Source organism: Camelus bactrianus, chromosome 3 (assembly GCF_048773025.1).
Source record: "Camelus bactrianus isolate YW-2024 breed Bactrian camel chromosome 3, ASM4877302v1, whole genome shotgun sequence".
Taxonomy (NCBI): Eukaryota; Metazoa; Chordata; class Mammalia; order Artiodactyla; family Camelidae; genus Camelus; species Camelus bactrianus.
The window spans coordinates 134,631,491-134,645,718 of NC_133541.1; the positions used below are offsets into that span (position 1 = coordinate 134,631,491).

The window sequence follows — 14,228 nt, forward strand, 5'->3', positions numbered from 1 at the left end:
GCTCCACAGAAAAGATCTTATGAGTCTCCCTCTCTTCCAGAAGAAAACACATTTAGCTGGTAGACTTCTCTACTTCGCCAGACTTAGAATTTTAGTTTGTTGATTTAATTCTGCTTTCTGTTGGCCGTCTCCTGACAGGAGAGACATTTTACCTCATAGTCAGGTTTCAATTAGTTGTTACTGAGAATTGCTGATCTGAACCATAGTGTATGTTTTCTATTAACTTTGTAGAGTACTTATCATTTTTCTGTCTTTCCCCTTTAATTTTGTTTCCTCTTCAATGTTCTATCCTATTTGGGGCCTTATTTTATTTTTTAATTAAAAAATGTCTGTTAGCAGTTAAGAAAACAAAAGCAAAGAAAAAATGCACATGATAGCTAAATTTAGAAAATATCTATTGTGTTTTCTGCCTTGGCAATGGAGGGTTCTAGAAAGTCTTGAAAACCTTCATTACATAAGTTCCTTAAAATGCTGATTAAGAAATAAGACCTTCCTTCCTCATCTTTCAAGCTGCACAGCTAATTGTGAAGAAAGTGAGGGGAAATCCTCAGAAACCAAGTCAAACCAGAAAGCAGGGATTCTGGGAGATACGCGAGCCTTAGAAGCCCTGGGGGGCCAGTTGGCTCCTGAACTGAGATTCAGTTGCCTTGACAGGAGGTCAGGAGATGAGCCCCAGGCCTCTCACACTGGGAGTTTAATGGCTCTTCTTATGTAAGGCCAAGCACGTCCTGAGAATCCTTCTTTATAAAAGGGTGAATTAGAATGAAAATTAAAGCATTCCTCAAGGCAAGGAAGTAAGGAAAGTTAATTTTTTTGGAAGCGGGGAAAAATAACATATCCAATGTATGTATTTAGTTTAAATCTGTTCTGGCATGAGAGTGACAACAAGCTCCTGGCAGAAAATCACAGCTCCTCCCGGAAAGAGAAGTTGTGTTTTGAATGAATCAGTGGGCAGCCATTCCGAAAAAGGTCTCCAGAGTCTACTGGATCAAGATACTGGACCCAAACTCCTCCCTTCCATGGTCTCATTTAAATAACCAGAAAGGTTTTAAAGGAAAGAAGCCATAATCATAGTTCTACTTATTGACATTAACATATGCTAGGAATTCAGAGGTGACTATGGAGTTGTCTCCTCTTTTATGGACCTTACTTTCTATTTGACATAGTTGGGGAACTTGGTGAAGGGTGGTGTTAGTCTGTTGCAATTAGCCAGGAGAGGAGATTAAGAAAACAGTGACGGGTGGGTGACATTTTTAGCTAAGGACAGTCCTGTTCAGTTGGTTTGTAATTGCAGACTCGTTGATTTGTCACTGGAGGGAATTGATCTTATGGAATTTGGACTTAACTCAGGCCTCTTCAGAATGGACAAGTGAACCTGGAGAAAGACAGTCAAATCTGTGCAGACATTAAAGTCCACGTGAACGTGCTCCATCACTGAGCCAAATATAGGACAAATAGGCAGCACTTCTTGAGGACAGAGGAGTGGTTTTTAAGGTTCTCCAAGAATGAATCCCAGGGAACCAGATGGCCAGTTGTCAAACTGTGACTTTGCTCTTTGGACGGTGTACCCACCAAGGGTATTGGCCGTTTATAGGCTTCCATTTCTCGTTAATACATGTCAGGTGATGAGGACGTGGGCACAAGCGTTTGACACCTTGTCGAGGCGCATTTGAATACCTGCCTAGAAGCGCGGTCGCAGCTGCGGCTGCGTCATACATCTTGCCGCCAATCCCGCTCCCCGGCTCCGTGATCACGGCAGAGTGGTTCCTTGTTGAGCTGTCCGTCTCCTCTGTGACATCGTAACCAAACAAAAGACTGGAGCGTATTAGCTTGGCTTTGTTCTTTTCCATCCTTCCCTTCGAATGATGATGACTGATAGTGGACATAATTACGTTTGCAGGTGATTTACAAGTAGTGCTGTCAGTACAAACCTTGTAATCCCCGCTGTGTGATCTAGAGAAGAAAGTGACATTCTTTCCAAATTGTTTTGATGCACTTATGTGGGAAAATGATGTACGTTTGAATATGTATTTCCTCTCTGAATCATCATGGCTAGAGATGAATATTTGTAGACATGGAATGAGTTTTCTGTATTTGAACTGTATGGTCCCCTAAATTCTCCTCAGCTTTTTAAAGTCATCACTGGAGTGCTACCTCCAGAGTGTCCCAAAGCATCCACCGCTGCATGTTCTTCGGACGTTGTGAGTTTCAATGTTGGAGAAGGCTGCTGGATGGTGAGGCATTCTCTGGCACATCTCTGGCTGGCTGACGTGAGCTTAGCACCCAAGACTTGGCAGACAGTATCTAACCATGGTCATGTCCATTTCTGGGACACTCATGGAGGATTTTACACCTATGCTAGTGGCATACGTTATTTCATTTAGTTTTCCCAACAATCATAATTAGATTTTATCACCTGTAATAAAAAGGAAATTGTAAAAGCGAGTGACGTGCAGACTTTCGACTGGAACACGGGTCTTTCTGATCCCTGTCTCTGTTCCCTCCCCGGCCTATCCTTCCAGATGGCCAGGAGACTCTTCCTCAGTCTTGAGTTTCCTGCTGATGTTACCACTCTCTTTGATTCTGGAGAGGAAAACAAGTCTAAACTTACTTTCCATTGGAAATGGAATGGAGAGTTAATGTTGGAAGCCGGGAGAGTCTGTCCTGTGATGAAGTGGTCCCCGAGCCACTTCCACTGGGATGTCACATCACTGTCTGGGCCCCTTGATCAGCCTGTGCACAGGTGATAAGCCAGATGTGCCGAGCAGTCCTCCCGGACAGGGCAGTGGTTTGGAAATGAATTTGGGTATTTGGTTTCATTATATATGTTCCTGAGGGTCTTGGCCTGGCACTTCGAGTCGGAGCATTCCCAGTCACACAGACTCGCTCTGGGTCCGTGCAGACCTGACGTGGCCTCAGCCTGAGGCTCAGGGCCCGTGGTGATGAGGAGCATTTTAGTCCATGGTCTGCCGGATGCTCTGACACTTCTGGGCTGTGGGACTTTGTCCAGGATGATAATAATTCCTCCCCGAGTTTCAGATTTCCTTGCCTGTGAGCCGGGGTAGTAATAGTTTCTGAAATGATTGTAATGATTCAGTAAGGGGCGCAGCGTGTGCTGGCAGGTAGCTGGTGTTTGAGGAGCAGAAGTTGCAGTCACACTGTCAGCCTCTCACTGTGTGCTCTGTGCTTGGAGAGGTTGTGTGTTTGGTGAAAGTCCCGCCCAAATACTAGGGACTAGATGAACTTTTGTTCCTTTACTTTCCCTTACTTTTACTCTTTCCCTTCTCTGTGTCCCATGTTTAGGTAGCAGATTCCTCTATTTCAGGGAATACGGGCCTTTCTAGTAAAAGGACAGGCGGAACGCGGAAAGATGGGGCCCGTCTGAACAGCGCTGTTTCCCTGCATTTCTGCATCCGGTCCCATCAGTGCACGAAGTCAGCCTTCCTCTTCCTTCCTGTGTCATTGGGTCTCTGTTTTAAGGGAAAATTTTTTAAGGGTCTTTTTTCACTTACATGTTTCGTTCAGATGCTTGTTGCTTTTCTCCCTGTGCTTCAGCGTCCCGAGGAGAGAATTCAGCAGTGCAGCATCCTCTCCGAGCTCTATGAGTTGATCGGCTGCCACTGCAAGTCCGCCTTCTTAAAGCGGGTGGCATCCGTGCAGCGCGCGGCCCCCGGCATCACGGAGCCTGGCGGGAAGAGTTGCTACCGACTCCTTCTGCAGACGCTTCCTGGCTACAGTCTGTCACTGGATCTACAGGACTTCAGGAAAGGTGTTGGAATTAAAACATCTCTTTAGTCCCATTAACCATGCCTAGTTTGGGCCCTGCTGTCCTGTCTCATCAGGGTGAATTGTGATTCGTTTAGAACAGGGCTCAGCAGACTTTTTTCTGTCAAGAGCTTGGGAGTAAATATTTCAGGGTCTGCAAACCTCCTGATCTCTGGTGCAGCTGCTCAGCTCTGCTGTTCAGACGCCAGAGCAGCCGGAGAGTCCACACACCCACAGAGCTTTATTAACAGCGGTGTCTGGGGCTGGATTCAGTGTATGAACTGCAGTTTGTCCCCACAGCCTCCTCACTATTGACGCCTGCACCAGAGCGTGCATTTGCGACAATGTGTGAACCTGCACTGACACGTCATCATCACCCAGAGCCCATACTTGACACTAGGATTTACACTTGGTGGTGTGCACTCTGTGGGTTTGGACAGATGTAAAATGACATGTATCCACCGTCACAGCATCATACAGAGTAGTCTGTCTTAGTGACCCTAAAAATGCTCCGTGCTGCACCTCATTCATTGCTCCTTCCCCTCTAGCCTCTGACAGCCACTGATCTTTTAGTCTCTGTGGTTTTCCCTTTCCCAGAACACCATACAGTTGGAATCAGACAGTTGCACAACCTTCCCAGATTGGCTTCTTTCACTTAGTAATATGCATTTAAGGTTCTTCCATGTCTTTCCATGCCTTGATAACTCATTTCATTTTAGCACCAAATAATGGTCCATTCTCTGGCTGGACCACAGTTTATTTATCCATTCACCTACTGAAGAACAGCATAGTTGTTTCTGAGTTCTGGTGATTATGAATAAAGCTGCTATCAACATCTGTATGCAGATTTGTGTGTGGACATAAGTTTCCATTTCGTCGAGTAAACACCAAGGAGCACAGTTGCCGGATCATGTGTTAGGAGTACGTTTAGTTTTGTAAAAAATTGCCAGACCGTCTTCCAAAGTATCTGGGCCATTTTACATTCCCACCAGCAATGCATGAGAATTCCTTATGCTCCACATACTCACCAGCATTCGGTGCTGTCAGTGTTCTGCGTTTTGGCAGTTCTGACAGGTGTGCAGTGGTACCTCGCTGTTTCAGTCTGCATCCCCTTGATGACAGATGCTGTGGAGCATCTTTCCATAGACTTCTTTGGCATCTAGATTTCTTCTTTGATGAGATCTGTGTTCAGGCATTTTGCTCATATTTTAATCAGGTTATTCATCCTTCTTTTTGAGTTTAAAGAAATTTTGGTATATTCTGGACATCAGCCCTTTATCAGTGTGTCCCTGCCCTTCACCTGCAGCACCGGAGTTGTCCTTTGGTTCTCAGTGGAGTGTCAACTCTTCAAAGAGATTCCCTGTCTTCCTTCAGCCTAAATACTCTCCTGGTATTTTTCACTTTCATTGACTCATTTTGTTCTTTTTAAATAGCATTTCCCATAATTTGTACTTATATTAAAAAAAAAAGGCAATGATTGAACACCGCCTCCCCCACCAGGCTGTGTGCCCTGTGAGAGCAGAGGCCCTGACCCCACTCACCGTTTCCTAAGACAGCACATTGCACATGTCCATGTAAAAGTGTGTAACGTGGGACCAAACCTGATAAGCAGCTATGATGACTTGTGTTGTCTACCATTTATTGAGTAGAATTTGTTTCTGATCTTAATTATTAAATCACATGAATGAAACTTGTTTGTTTTGAAAAATAAAACAACAAAGCACACCTCCATGTGATTAGTACTTTCTACTTAGCCTTCTGACCCAGGAGGGGATGTTCACCATCATTTTGTGGAGGAGGTTGGGGAGGTAAAGTAAGAGAGTGAGATCAAATAAAGTAAAAATGATAACTATCAGTTGGCTTTATTTTCACTAAGACAAAAAAGTTACTTTAAACCCTATCTCAGCTGTTGTTCTGTTGTTTTAAACATTTCTCATAGAATTAAATGGAAGCCCACTAAACCCTGAAAGGGAAATTGTGTGCTCAGGTCCTGAAAAGAGTTTATGTCTATTTCTTGAAATGCACAATTTCCCTGCTGGTTACAGAAATTCGAGGCGGGAACACAGCCGTGCGCTGTGTGTTTCTGCCGGCTTCACGGGCTGCTCAATGTCATTTTCATTTTCTTGTGTTGCAGTTTATGAAGGTTTTCCATGAGATATATTGCTCAGCCTTTTCCTGAATGAAGGATTGAATTTTCCACAGGAAATCTTATGAAAGAGAGTGACAAGGCACATGGGTTTCCCAAAAAGGAAGAGTTGATGTAATAAACTTTCACTATGGTGAACTTTTTTAATACAAGCCAGTTGAAAATTTTATCACTAGGTCATAGGCCACAAATCTGTCTTAAGAATAAAAAGATTCAAATTTTATAGAAGAAGCAGTTTGAATCAAGTAATAATTATGATTTGTACGCTATTTGGTGTTAGAACTTATACTCAGTCTTATCATAATTGCCTGTGGTAGGAACTGGATCATTACTTATTTATTAAAAAAAATCCACTAGGTGCTATTTGTCCCATTCTTGATGCGGCAGTGCTGAGGTTAGTTATGTTGGGCCATTTAGGATTGTTAGCTAGGTTTTCCGGACATTGATTTCAGCCTTTTTATCTTTTTTACAATCTTTTCATATGTGTCGGCCTTTGGTCTTTTTACAACGTGGAAAAACTGCACGGCTCTGCCTTTCCCTTTTTTCCTGTCTTTGTGGGAAAAGATTTTTAAGAGAAATTACTAGGATATTAAGGATTTTGTGTGGGGTAAGTTTATTCAGTTCTAAGGATTTCAATTAATACGTATTAATACTTGCCATTCAGCTAATGACAGTAAAATTATAAACTAACTTATGTATACATCAGTAAGTATAGTACAATCAGCCCATCACCCAGATTAAGGAATTCACATACTTTTCCATATTTCCTTTATTCAGACCTTTGTTCTTTTATTTGTCCTTTGTTGAAGTATTTGACAGCAAATCCAAGAAGACATGTCATTTTACCCTATGTACTCAAGTAGGCATATCTGAGAAATGAGGGCCTTTTCTTTGATCAGGTTTTTCCATTTGACTTATGTGCTCGTTAAGTACCAGCTGTATCAGGCATCTCACTAGGAATTAGGGATCCTTGGGGCAATGAGACAGTCCTGGCTCCCAAGGAATTTAAGGGCTGATGGAAGAAATCAACATAGGAGCTTGGGTGCCTCACTTAAGGTTCCTACTGGATGACACCAATTGGACGAAATTTGTGCACAATACAGTAGGAATCACAGAAGGGACTGATCAGACTTGTAGGGCCAGCCGTGAGAGAGGCGGTCGGCAGGGCTACAAGAGGAGGAATCATTTGATCAGAATCTGAAATCTTTTCTGCCAACCTTCCTACTAAGCCCCCAGGGCCCATCACACACAACCCTGTGCTGTAACTGTTTTTGATTCCAGTTACCACATCTCTTTCAGGAAGGATTTTAAGGTGGAAAATATTTAAAATCAGTAATTGTTGCCAGTAGGGACATAGAACAAGGAACATGGAAACAACACAAATGTCCATCAGCACATGACTGGATAAAGACGAAGTGATACATATATACAATGGAATACTACTCAGACATAAAAGATGCCATTTGCAGCAATATGGATGGACCTGAAGACTGTCATTCTAAGTGAAGTGTGGTGGAAAGAGAAAGAAAAATGCCATATGACTTAATTTATGGGGAATCAAAAATTAATAGCAAAAATAATAAGACCACAAATGAACTAAATATTATTTTGATTTCTTGAATATGTGTAAATACATCTGAGTGCCCTTTGTGATAGGATTATAATATTCTGTTTATTATTCTTTTGTAGATGTCCTTATTCCTCTGGTAACTGTAATTTTAAAAATCTAAAGCTCTAATCTGTTCTTAGAAAGAATAATTAGTACATATATGTAAACTAATAAATGCAGTATGCTCTATACATGTATTTACATGCAATATGTGTATGTGAAGTTGAACTGTAATAATTCTACCCGATAAAACTGAAAAAGGAAAAAAATAAAAAATTTATTTAGCAAAATCACCCCTCTTTAGATATTAAAACGTTCATTTCTGAGATTCTGTGAAAGACGGCATGGAAGTAGGTTTTTAAGATTTTCTCCTTGCTCCTCGGTGAGCAGCCTGGGCTGCAGAGCTTGGCCGCGACAGGCACCCAGGGCTTACCGACTTGCTTCTCACTTGTTGGGAGGAAAATTAGCTGCTTCAGGAATATTTATGCTCTTAGAAGTTGCTGAAAACCCCACAGAGCTTCTGTTTACATGGGGTGTATCTGTCAATATACCCCATTTTAGAAATTAGAACAGAAAATTTAAACTCAAGAACTGACAAGCACACGCTGTCCCAGCACGTGGTCAAAGCAGTGCTGCCACGGTGGAGTGTGTTGGTTTTAGGAAAAATGCACAATACACTCAAGAATGAGGGTGAACCCACAGATCTCATCTCAGCAATGCTATGAAGAGGTGGGACCCAAAGCCCCTAAAACAGTGCTGAAGTCCCCAGATGTCTCAGAACACACAGAGCCATGGGATCAAGAATCCAGTACCTCATGGATCATCAGCTGTGGAGACTGCGTCCTGGGTCAGGAGGAGCAGAAGTAGGGATAGCAGTCACACATTCCTATTGAAAGCAAAGCTTTAAAGGTTTTGAATTGACTGAAAGTTTGGCAAAGATTTGCATTTAGACTACTACATTTCCTCTCCTGGAGACGTTAGAAGGAAAACACTGATTAATAGAGGATGATTGTAATGGATTAATTATGATACTGATGACATGGGCTGCGAACACTAACCCTGCACTCAGTGTAGAATAAGCCTTTTATGTACACACTTCATTAGGTCTCCACACCCCTGCAACGTGGCATTAAGCACTCATACAAACATGAAACCAGTGACTATAAAACAGTCACAAGCCTTCCTCTCCAGCATGAGGTAGCAAAACCAGCAAGGATTTTCAATGACAAAAGCCAAAATCTTATATTTTTGGGAAAGAAAGCAAATGAAACACTGAAGAACAATTAACCAAAAGAGCAGATGGAATGGAAAATTTTATTGAAGAAAGCAATGATTGATTCAATTAAAACAGCTAATGTCCCTGGTGTAATTGAACCATCAATCCAAATTTTTGGAAAAGTGGGTTGTGAAATTACTGTCTCATTTAATGTTGGAATTCCTATTTGGACCAATTTGATATGCATCACTGGTGTGAGGTTAGATATTTAGGTAAATAACAATATTCCTATTTTTTAAGTTAACAGGAAACATAACACAGGACTCCAGATTTAGGGAGAGAATGCAAACAACTACTATCATAATCCATCCAGTAAGGACACGTGTCCCTGCGTCACCAAAGCAATGAGAATTTGCAGAAAGAAAACACAGTTCTCCAATTGTGACAAATACGAGACAGTGAGCCATAAATTACGAGAACTAGCAACTGTTTAAATACCATGGGCAAATTTTTTTTATCATCTTGAAAACATCACTGATGTTCTAGGTAAGAAAAAGAATTGTTTTACTAAAAAATCCAACTGACACAGGGGTTTTTCCAAGTGAGAAGGTGATTCTAAAAAGTGCAGTAAAATGAGTAAAGATGATCTGCGCAGTGACGGAGATGGTCTAGACTAACCAGCATCAAGATTCCTGGTTTTACACTTGCACTCTGCTCGTTATCTATGACGCAAGAACTCATGAAATGATTTTTTTTTCTTTAGGGAAAAAAACATTAATAAAATCTAACTATAAGATGTGGTATGTAAAGTGGTAATGAAGTTTTCTAAACTTATGATGCAGCCAGTGTAATGTAGCACTTATTCGGGCACTAGAATTTTTTAATTCATGATTTCTTTTATACCCTATTTCTATCCTAAAGGAGACACTTAAAGTTTTCTACTTTATTCAACGTATCTTGTGAGGGTTGTGATATACACTGGTATGGCAGTTTTAAGAGATTCAAAATCGCCTCTGTTTTTGTGGTCAGGAAAGGCAAGGGTCCCTCACAGCTGCGACGGAGAAGGAATCCCCGGAGTCAGCCTCCGGGCAGCTTCCGAACCGCATCTGCTTGCACTTGGCACAGGACACCATAAGCAAGTGTAACTCTGACAAGAAGATTTTCCCGGGGACCTGGGAGGTGCTCATTGTGAAGCCACTTGTTTCCCAGTTAGGTAAGGTTTGGAAAAATAGTTTATTAGAAGTGACTCCCTTTGTATGTGCCTTTTGTCCTGAGAGGTCAATAATTAGCATAGAATATAAAATACCCCATAATATAAGAATTTGGGTATCCGATCTTTCCATCTACCTGTCTATTTGTTTATCATACTTATAGTTAGGTTACATTTTCTATGACGTACACTTCCGGGCACCAGAAAAGAAAGGTTACAAAATATTTATTATAAATAGGGGGGACTGGGTCTAAGGGTTAAAAACCACTTCTGCTAACAATAAAAACCATATAATAATTTTAATCTCAGTTGCATCAGACCTTCCAGAATTAATCCCTCAATTTCACTTTTAAAACAGTAATGGAATCTCGGTTCTTCCAAGACTCGGGCCTGATCACCACCCATCCAGACATCTATCTGTGGGTCCCTACTTGTCCTCGAGGACACCGAACACACCATACGGGGTGAACTTTCTTCACTGTCCCTACTGTAGGGGAAACCTGGATGTCCCAGGTACTGTCCAGGATTCACACCTACCTGCAAAAATCAAAGTCATGTGACTGAAACGGGAAAACACAGGTGGTGTGATAGGGCTGAAAGCTCACCAAAAACAGGTTTGGGGGCCTAACCCAAGCCCTCAGGCTCCTAACATGAAGAAGGACAGGGAGTCCCAATTAGCCACGAGACTGGGGGGCTTCATTACTCCATGAATAAAGGATTTGTGCCAGTGCCACCTTTAGACAGGGAACCCCAGAACCCAGACTTGGAAGCATCCTGTCCCGTCCCCTCTGAACAAATATTCTCTCAAGACACGTAGTGAGAGATGGGAGCCCCGGTGAGCTCTGGAATAAGATGCAATCTGAAAGACTGCTGGTAACAAATGGTGTGGAGCTCGGGCAGCCCCCAGGGCCACCAAACATTCTTGTACCACTGAAGCCCACACTTCCATCCACAACAGTTTCTTCAGGACACTTACGCACAATAACCATCACACAAAAATGGTTGCTTAGACATGTTTTAAGAGAAATAACATTATGAGAATGCCAAATTCATGACAAGTCAGAGTAAAGACCCCAGAGTATTTACTGAATGAGATCTCACGTGTGCTCCGCATGAGCTTTAAACCCTTAGGACACAGTCATGGAACAGTAGGCATTTTCTTTCTTTCCTCCAAGTTGGCTTTGCTGGAGAACTCCGTAGACACAGGAAGACTCTGGATCCCACCTCTACTACTTACACAAAGGGCTCAACATATAGAGAAGTATCAGCGCTGGTGCAGCCGGCTCCAATGTGCGCACCCCCGTGCCCAGCTCCCCGAGGAGCAGAGCTCCCCCCACGGGCACAGCAGTGCCTGCGAGAATCAGGTGTCTGATGAGTGAGCCTGGGGCAGGCAAGACAGGAAGCAAGCACCACTCCCTCACGCTCTGCAGGTGATCTCTGTGTCATCTTGAATAAATAAAGTCAGCATTAAAGATGTTTGACCAGAGGGTAAAAGGTAAGGCCTCCCCAAATCTCCTCGCATTCCTTTAGTGGGAGTCCTGTTAGAACACATGGTGACAAGAGACGCTGGCTTTACATGCGCACGTTGCCATCAGGGCTGCAGTGGAGGCCACGGTGCTGCCTCTGCCCCACCTCCTGCCTTCCTCCCGCAGACCTCACAGGGGCCGCTGACTCGTTTCTCTGACTTTCTCTCCTTGGTTGTGCTGCTCTTCCAGCTTTTAAGAGCTCATAAAAACCTCACCAGAAAATCTTTAACAATGAATGCAAATCAAATGAAATCAACAACAGAAACACAATGCCTTCATCATTACTTTACATTTTAGGATGAAATTCTTGAAGACGACTCCCTGACCTGAAGGGATGGATGGAGGAGGAAAGAAAAGAAGACAAGCATCTTTGGCCCATAAAAAATGAGAGGTAACCAGATGGTGGCTAGTTTTCATTGCACCTCTCTGCCAGCCTCAATTTCACATGCCCCTCCCAACTCAGCTCATCGGAACTCCACTGAAGGAGACGGCTTTGCAAATTTATTGGTAGCCAAAGAAATCGCTTGAGAAATAGTCTCCCAAACCCAGCGAGAACACTGAAAGCTGACAAGTGCCAGAATCAGAATACTAAAACACACAGATTCAAGCTCCGACACCCTCCCTGGTGGGTGTACTTACAGTGGGGGTGTGGCCGTGCAATTTGTCAGCATCCAACATATAAAAATGAAAGGGACACCAGTTTTCAACATCACAGTCCCTCTGAAACAACTGGTAGTCAATTAGCGTTTGTCGGCAGCAAAAGTCGATTTTCTCCCCTGCACGTGGAGGTGAACACACAGAAGAGACTGATGATCCCCGCTGCGAGTGTAGCTAAGTGTGTCTAAGCAAACGGGCTCCATCAGCCTTCTGATGAACAGGGGAGTGTGTGAGACGAGGGGCTCTGCAGACTGATGGCGAGGCAAAGAGGGCACTTCCTTATATTGGGGAGAAAAACACGGAAGCAGCACTCGCTGGAAATAAATTCTAATTAAAATTTCAGTTGCGCTTCCTGCAGCGTAACCCACGCCAATAGATGAGGCTCCCTCCGTGCTGTCCAGTCATGTGAGCCAGGCTCATTACTGTACCTGTGTGTTTGGTTTAGCAAGTGAATCATGTCTGTTTTCTGGAAATTACATGAGGGTGGAAAACATTCCAAACATGTTCATTTATTTGCTGTGGAATTTGTTTAATCCTCTTGAGAGCATTTACAATGACAACCTTCTTAAATAACCATCTTTGCCCGAGAGGCCTTCCCAGGCACATGCGCCGAAATCTAGGACAACCCAGAAGCAAAATCAAAACCGTTAATAAATAATAATATGTCATAGCACTAACCACCAAAATTATATATATTTAAAAAAAAAGCAAGGGCTTTATGCTGTCCAGGGTTTGAAACATTTATTTAACGTGTCAATTGTTACAAGAATAAACTTTTCTAAATGTAAAACCTCCTCAGAAAGCTTAAACTACTATTCAAGAAAAATATCACAGATAATTTCTGAAAAGTATTTAAAGGAAAATCATTTTTAACTGAATCATATTCTAGGCACACAGAATAAATTCTCTTTAGAGAACTCCTAATTTTTTTTTTAATAAATGACCTATAAAAATACAACCAGCATTAATCAGTAAATCTTCATTCCTTATTTTTAAAATTTTTAGGGCATGCTATTTTTTTTAAATCAAATGAGGAGGTATTTGCAAGCCAATGGACAACGGAATTACCTAAGAAGACAGTATAAAGCAGCAAGAGCAACTAGCACTTTTACAAGCATTCTGCCTGAGAGTCACTCGTCCCATCTCATTTTGACCTAGCCACTTGGAAGTGAGCACCATCAGCCCATTTAACACATGAAGAAACTGAGGCTCTGGGTGGTCATGTTTCCAGTACTTAGGGGAGCCAGTATCCAAACCCGGATCACTGTCTATAGAGCCTGTGCCTTTACCAGATCACACTTACATTTCTCACACTTCAAATGCACTCAGTCCCCGAGGTAACACACCTTCCTTGTGTTTCTAAGAGTTTTAGGAAGTACTGAAATACAAAGACTTATCAGACATTTGTGTGGGCTAATTTTTTATTTTCTGATTTTCCTGAATCAGTTCAGGCTGAATTCATACTACTTATGAGGAGAAGTCCTGAGGCAGAGGAGAGAGGGGAAGATAATCCGGACATAAACAATTTCAACAGATCCACTTCATCAAGGAAGCAAAGTATTAAATAAACCACTTCAACAACACGCTTGTCAATAAACCTTGGTGTCTCTGTCTCAGCCTGGAGGGTAAGCCATCCAGCCCATCTGCCTTCCAGCCACATACCCTGGATGATCTTGGTTCCCTCACCTGTGACACTTGTGTTCTCCAGGGAATCTTTGTAGAGATTAAACGATAAAACTATATGCATAGGGGATAATTATTTGTTAGGCAGTAGGCACTAAACAAATAATAAAAATTATTTTATTTCATGAAAATGGGAGGTAGGTCTCCCAATTAAACATTCCTGACAGAATCCCAACAAACACTTTAATTTATCTGCCAGAAATTGTAAAATAACATTTCTTTTTAAAGGCTGTAGCCATTCTCCCTACTTTTTACCAATCCTGGCTGTTATCCTGAAAATCTATTCCCAGAACTTGGCATCCATCTCCCATATTTAAATCATTTAAGTTTGAAATTTTGATGAAGCTTGGGCACATAAAGATTCACACCATAATTCACAGAAAAAACAAAGACCACAGGAACAGGGCCACTTCCAG

The 14,228-nt window shown here is 42.3% G+C and overlaps 2 long non-coding RNA genes across 6 annotated transcripts in view; both read left to right on the forward strand.

Moving 5' to 3' along the window:
• Positions 1-4,604, forward strand: part of LOC141577150 (uncharacterized) — a 115,468-nt gene extending 110,864 nt beyond the window's left edge. For all 5 annotated transcript variants that reach the window (XR_012505783.1, XR_012505784.1, XR_012505782.1 and 2 more), the window contains one exon: positions 3,556-4,604. This is a non-coding gene — a long non-coding RNA (uncharacterized LOC141577150). The remainder of the gene's footprint in view (positions 1-3,555) is intronic.
• Positions 4,605-9,771: 5,167 nt separating this feature from the next.
• On the forward strand, positions 9,772-13,636 carry LOC141575445 (uncharacterized). The gene is made up of 3 exons (XR_012503034.1): positions 9,772-9,949; positions 11,770-11,863; positions 13,135-13,636. It is a non-coding gene; the product is annotated as an uncharacterized LOC141575445 (long non-coding RNA).
• Positions 13,637-14,228: the final 592 nt, after the last annotated feature.